This window comes from Schistocerca piceifrons, chromosome 4, assembly GCF_021461385.2.
Source record: "Schistocerca piceifrons isolate TAMUIC-IGC-003096 chromosome 4, iqSchPice1.1, whole genome shotgun sequence".
Taxonomy (NCBI): domain Eukaryota; kingdom Metazoa; phylum Arthropoda; class Insecta; order Orthoptera; family Acrididae; genus Schistocerca; species Schistocerca piceifrons.
In genome coordinates this window covers 707,177,560-707,184,981 of record NC_060141.1, presented here as the reverse complement: position 1 = coordinate 707,184,981, position 7,422 = coordinate 707,177,560, and positions in this window count along the sequence as shown.

The window sequence follows — 7,422 nt, the reverse complement described above, 5'->3', positions numbered from 1 at the left end:
CTCCGAGTTGATAGTCCATGCTGCTGTAAACATTGTCAAACTGTTCGTGCAGATGGTTGTTGTCTTGCAAACGTCCCCGTCTGTTGACTCAGGGATCGAGACGCGGCTGCACGATCCGTTACAGCCATGCAGAAAAGATGACTGTCATCTCGACTGCTAGTGATACGAGGCCGCTGGGATCCAGCACGGCGTTCCGTATTACCCTCCTGTGTACGTTCCAAAATCCTGCTGCATATTTACGTTAATGATACGGTCTGTAATTTAGTCGATTACTCCTACTACCTTTCTTGAATGCTGATGTGACCTGTACGACTTCCGTCAAGCGAATGGTTGTATATGATTGTTACGTATGGAGCTATTGTATCAGCATATTCTGAGAGGAACGTAATTGGTATACAGTCTAAATCAGAAGACTTGCATTTATTAAGTGATTTAAGTTGCTTCACTACTCAGAGGTTATCTACGTTTATATTACTCACTTTGGCAGCTGTCCTTGATTCGAATTCTGGAATATTTTTTCGTCTTCTTTGGTGATGGAATTTTGGAAGGCTGTGTTTAGTAACTCTGTTTCGGCATCACTGTGTTCTATAGTATCTCCATTGCTATCGCGCAGGGAAGGCATTGATTGTGTCATACCGATAGCATACTTCACATACGACCAGAATCTCTTTGGATTTTCTGCCAGGTTTCGAGACAAAGTTTCGTTGTGGAAACTGTTATAGGCACCTCGCATTGAAGTCCACGCTAAATTTCGACCTCCTATAAAAGATCGTCAATCTTAGAGATTTTGCGTCTGTTTGAATTTGGCATGTTTTTTCGTTGTTTCTGCGACAGTGTTCTGACCCGTTTTGTATGCCATGAGGCATCAGCTCCGTCGTTTGTTAATTTATATGGCATATATCTCTCAATTGCTGTCGGTACTACTTTTTGGAATTCAAGCCACATCTGGTCTGCACTCACATTGTTAATCTGGGAGGCGTCAAGCGAATTTTTATCTGATTTTTTGAATAGGTAAATTTTTAGTTTATTTTTGGAGGATTTGGGTATTACAATAGTTTCGCTACGACGACCTTGTATTCACTTACCCCTGTATCCGTTTTGATGCCTCAGGGTTATTTGTTGCTAAGAGGTCAAGCGTGTTTCCACAACCGAGCTCATGAATTAACGTCTCGAAATAATTTTCAGAGAATTCCTTTAGGACAATTTCGGATGATGTTTTATGCGTACCTCCGGGATTAAATATTATTTTCGCCAAAATATCGAGGGTAAATTAATGTCACCACCAACCATAATTGTGTGAGATAGGTACGTGTTTGAAATCAAACTCAAGTTTCCTTTGAATCTTTCAGCAGTTGCACCATCTGAATTGGGAGGTCGGTGGAAGGATCCAATTATTGTTATATTCCGGTTGTCAAGAATGACCTCCGCCCATACTAACTCACAGGAACTATCTACTTCAATTTTGCGACAAGTTAAACTACTTCTAACACCAACGAACACGCCATCACCAATTGTGTTTAGCCTATCCTTTGGAGGCACCGTTAGGTTCTTCGCAAAAATTTCGGCTAAACTTATGTCCAGCTTTAGCCATTTTTCAGTGCCTATAGCAATTTGGGCATCATTCTATTAGCGCTTGGAGCTCTGGTACGTTTCTAACACAGGTAGGACTATTTACAAGTGTTATACCGATGGTTCCTGTATCTACGTTGTTTCTGTGTTCAGCCTGTGACTGAATCCCTTTTTGTGTTTTCCCTAGACACTCTAACTTAAAAAACCGCCCAGTCCAAGCCACACAGCTCCTGTTACCAGTGTAGGCGCCTCCTTCGTGTAGTGGACACCAGACCTATTCTCCAGAACCCAAAACCCAACCACCCTATGGAGCAAATCGAGGAATCTGCAGCCTACACAGTCGCAGAACTGTCTGAACCTCTCATTCAGACCCTCCACTCGGTTCTGTACCAGAGGTCCGCAATCGGTCCTGTCGACTATGGTCAACTCTGCTTTCATCTCGCAAGCAAGAGTAGCAGCTTTTATCACTTCTGTTAGCCGCTTGAAACCAAAGAGAATCTCTTCTGATCCAAAGTGACACACATAATTGGTACTGACATGAGCAACCACCTGCAATTGGCTGCATCCTGTGTTCTTCATGGCATCCAGAAGAATCCATTCCACATCTGGAATGATTCTAGTGGGTATGCACACGGAGTACACATTGGCTTTTTTATCCTTCTTGGCAGTCATGTCCCTAAGTGGACCCATAACGCGCCTAACGTTGAAGCTACCAACTATCAGTTATTCACCCCCATCTTGCTAGCTGAGAAGTTTCCTCTGAAACAGGACAGGAGACAGCATCTGGCTGAGTAATAGCGTCAGCCACAGACAGTGCCTGGAACTTGTTTGTCAGACTAAGCGGGGAGGCCTTACGTGCGGCCCCCTGGGAAGTCTTTCGCCACCTGCTACGCCATGGGGTGACCTCCCACTCGACTACAGGTGAGGGGTCAACGTCAGTGTGAGTAGTTGCTGGGCTAATGAGGACCAATAGGAGGGCTCGAACGTACGGGTCGTCTGTTGGATCTCCACAGCTGGCACACAACAGTGGTGCCCATCCACTGCAGCTTCAAGCTGTGTAACCGAAGCCATTACAGCCTGGAACTGAGAGTGAAGTGTCGCCAACTTGGCTCCTATCCGCACACAACAATCGCAGTCCCTAACCAAATTAAAGACAGTGGAAAACTACCTAGATAAATGGACTATTGGCACATGCTGTGGAACTCTACTGTAGACCCTGACGAAAACGCAGAAACTATCTCTAATAAATTAGATTAATATGCAGGGGTTCAAAAACCTAACTACCGAAGCACTCACGTGAAACTAAATAGTTCGCCCCTGATTAGGAAGTTGAAGTATGTCACAAAATTGGATTACATTCCGACGTAAACGAAAACGTGGGAGGTGAGGAGGTGTGGCTATTAGATATTAAATTAACACACTGAAACGAAACTTTCAAAGCCCACAGATGAAATCATACAAATCTTTCCTGTTTATGAACTCGTAAAAGTCACCAAATTGGTTACTTCGCTATTGCTGCGTCTGTTTTGGGCAGTTGCTGGCAGCATATTTAACATATCGTGCATTGTAAGAACTTCGAAGCCTCAGTGAAGTATGTAAGAATGCTCAATTCCACAAGGTGCTTTTCATCTGTATATGGTTTCACTTTTGGCAAACCTATGTATAGTAAACTTATCATGGTTGGGATTCACAGTGATATAATATTTCTTAAAAGACATCATAGTCGCCATTGACTGTATAAAATATGTATTGTTACTATTGCAATTTCGGCCTTATGGCCATTTTCAGTAACACTGCAAAGTTACCTAAACACAAAAATACAAAAGTGAAGCACAAGGTGTGTATACATAATTAAGCAAACATTTCATTAAGAAAGTAGCTCAGTTATAAAAATTGGAGATAAATGTACATTACTTACATTGTGTCAGAATATAAAACTATCTGACATGAGTACATGTAACAAACAGGACTAAGTAAATATGTATATTAAATTTAATACACTCTGTAGTCTTCAAAAGTTTAATCTTGGTTCGTTGGTAGTGGAGTAATATCCCATATGCCTGGCTAGGCACGCATTTGATTAACTTCTCATGGTTGGGATTCACAGTCATATAATATTTCTTAAAAGACATAGTAGTCGCCATTGACTGTATATATATATATATATATATATATATATATATATATATATATATATATATATATATATAATTATTCAGGATACTCAGTGTCATCAGTTTGCTATGAATTAATGATTTTTCATGCTGTTTTGTATACACCTAGCTACACTTCTACCACATTCACTTGTTACCTTTTCAAATAGCTTGTCCTTATTAATAATGTAATAGCTTCTAGCATAATAAAAGGCACATTCTGTAAATAAGTTATGATGACCATCTTGTTGAAATTCATCAGTGTGAAATTGATCAATATTTTTGCATTGATACATCGATTGCACTTTGTAGTAGTATCCATTTATATAACAAGAAAATTCTCTTATGATAAAAACTCTAATGCACCTTACTTTTTATCTGATTTATCTTTCATTTCTTTATATACAATATTCCGACCAGGCATAGCATTACAATGATCACATGCTATCATTTTTCCGTATCTATCTGGTAATGAATTTTAAGATTGTTATTGAGTTCCAAAAACGTTTTATAGGCAAATTTGATATTTATGAAATCAACGTTTTTATATGGTATGTGGCGCCCATTTGAACGTCACGCAATTTCATCAAAGTTATATCTGTGTTGACACTATTAAGTATAATTACTACTTTCATTTATATAACAAGAAAATGCTCAAGCTTCTGTGTTGTATTTTTTAGTACATTTAATAGACCTGATATTAATGCAAATGATTTTATATAATCTATATCAAATGCCAGAAATTTAAAATACCGTTACAGTTGTAAAGTTCTTTATTTAGAACATGACAGGTTTCAGGCTCTTATACATCCATCTTCAGATGTTATAACTTCTTACTGTGACTCCAAACGCTGCAGTGGACGAGTACAGGATATGGTGTGCTACCAGCGACCGCAGGTAGCACACACTGTGTGTCAGCAACCAATCCATAATGAGAAAATAGGTGTTTGTTATGGTTTCAGAGGATTCTGCACCATTGGGCCGATATTTTTTGACACTGTCCTCAACACGGTTGCATATATGGAAATTTTTAATACATTCTGTGCTCAATTCACTGAATACAAAAGTCAGTACTGCTTATTCCTGCAAGATGGAGCAACTTCCCACACATCTAGGGTATCCCTGGAACAGGTCCATGTTGTCTTCATTGAGGAACGAACCGTCACCAAAATGTTATAGCCACCACATTCGCCAGATCTAATGACATTCGATTTTTTTCCTATGGGGACACTTGAAGAGCAAGATCTTTGAAATAAATCCACATGCAGTGCAGGAAATGAAAGAAATCAGCTGTGAAGTTGCCACCAAAGATGTCTGAGCTTTACACTGTGTGTAACTGAACGTACTTAGACGTTCACATCTGCCTGCTAATGTTGCAGGGAATCACTTTCAGCATATTCTATGTAAGATCCGTTCAGATCTTCATTTCTGTAATTTCACTGCATTTCTGTTATACTTACGTGGCCTACTTTTATCTGCGCTACCCTGTACCTCAAGACAGTATGAGTAGTAATCCACAATCGTTCCCAAGAACAGCCAACTGGATGCGGTACAAGTGATTTATGCATCGTTCACTCTATCCAATTCTATACCAGCGTTTCAGGGGACAGGTCCGTGAATACTGTTTTCTAAACAGTGTTACTGAAAGAATAAGATTTGTAAGCCCATATAATGCTTACCATCGTTTAAGACATCTTCAGGGAAAAATTTTTATGTATGAACCACAGATTTAGCACTCACACTCTTTTAAACAGTATTTTTCTGCTGCAAGGGAAATAAATCATGCTAATTATTTACGTACATCATAGGTACACATGACTCAAAATACATAGAAAGTCCGGAACCGCGCTGCTGCTACGGTCGCAGGTTCGAATCCTGCCTCGGGCGTGGTTGTGTGTGATGTCCTTAGGTTAGTTAGGTTTAAGTAGCTCTAAGTCTAGGGGACTGATTACCTCAGATGTTAAGTCCCATTTGAACCATTCTGATTCTACATACAAAGTAGAAGGTTTATTTTTTCTTGTGAGTTATTTACACTATTATCTTAAAAGTAGACTGTTGAAAAGATGGTACAAATTGGGGTACAAGAAAATTTTTCTCTCCAAAAATCATTTTATTTTCAAAATTAAGTCACCAGAAGAGACTACTTTTTAGCTAAGCATGTTTTCAGACAGTATACAAAATTTCAACTCTCTGTCTTTAATAGTTTTTAGTCAAAGTCTACCAAAACATGAAATAATTTAACTTTCAGGAAATTGAAGTTAAGGTTAAAACTTGCTTTTCTATTAATTTGCACTAATGCATCCCAGGTCCATATTCGTCTTGTTTCCTCTGTTGTTCTTTCTCTCTTCTCTTTTTCACACTACTTCTTCTTATTCTTGCTTCTTTTGTGCCTTACAACACTGATTTTCCTGCTTCAAAGAGTCTCATTCGACCAATGGCTATTAGTGCTCTATGAAAGTTTAGTCCGTGAGGCACTCCCATCAATTCCATAACATTAAGCCTTGACACTGCACCGTCATCGAAACATAGAACAGCATCTTGCACACCTATTTTCAAAGTATTTAGTCCTACTATAACAGCTATTGGTATCTCTGTGCCATGGGGACGTCGTAGTGCGTGCAGTCACTTCTAAATCCCTCCAAATTTGGTGCTTTCTTTGGTCTATTTTCCTGGAAGTAAACATTTTCTTGTTCTGAAAACTCCAGAGAATTTTTTAAGACAAAAATGAAAAAATCGACTTTTCGGCAGTTATTCACGTACAAGCCCCCTTAAAAACAGATCCATGTATGTGAATGTTGGTGTATATTACCATGTACACTCATAATCCACTTAAGTGCTATAAAACGTCTTTCAGTAAACCATTGTAAACTGTTGTTTATCTGCGATGTAATCTATTTTTTTTTCATATCTGTTGCTTAACACTGATTGGCCCTGTGACGGGGATGTATAGTTGCTGCGTTCAACTCATAACAGCATGTACTGCCTTTGTTGCAGGGTTCTTCTCCTGTCACATTTACATATTTGCTGCCAAGTGCATTTTGCACAATATGCATATATTTCACGGCCTTCAACGGAATAACGCTTCTCAGAAAGAAAAAAATTAGAAAATGCAGTAATACAGCTACTTCTAGAAATTACCTTACGTAGAGGATCCTGGTTATCATTAAAATCTACAATATAACACTCAAAATCATGGGTTGTGTTTCCAAAACAACATTATCAAGCAATTTCACACAAAAACTTCGTTACATGCTACCATTTGCCAGAAAGTCAACCTGTTCCGCATGGTGAGTGATAGTCTTTCTTTTTGCGCGCTTCATGTGCAGTGGATCATGGCATACGTTTCATTCATTAGGCGTATGGCTGTATAATCTATAAAAATCTGTATAACACAGATTGATAAAATTTCACAATGTAGGCTAAAACTGAACATACAAAGAGTGTATACGACAGTGGTTCGATAAGCCTGGTAAAAAAACAATGAGAATGTTCGTTTAGTAAGTCATCCACCTTACTTCCCGATACAGTCTGCTTTTAGGGAGATGCACTTCGTCCAGCGATACTCCAGCTCTTTCATCCTATCGGAGAAAAAGGTACTGTCAAATTTGCAAAATATTCTTTGAATGCAACTGTCACTTCCTAATTTGACGAAAATTTCTTCCCAGCACGCCAAATTGTCAGGTTAGGTAACAGGAAGCAG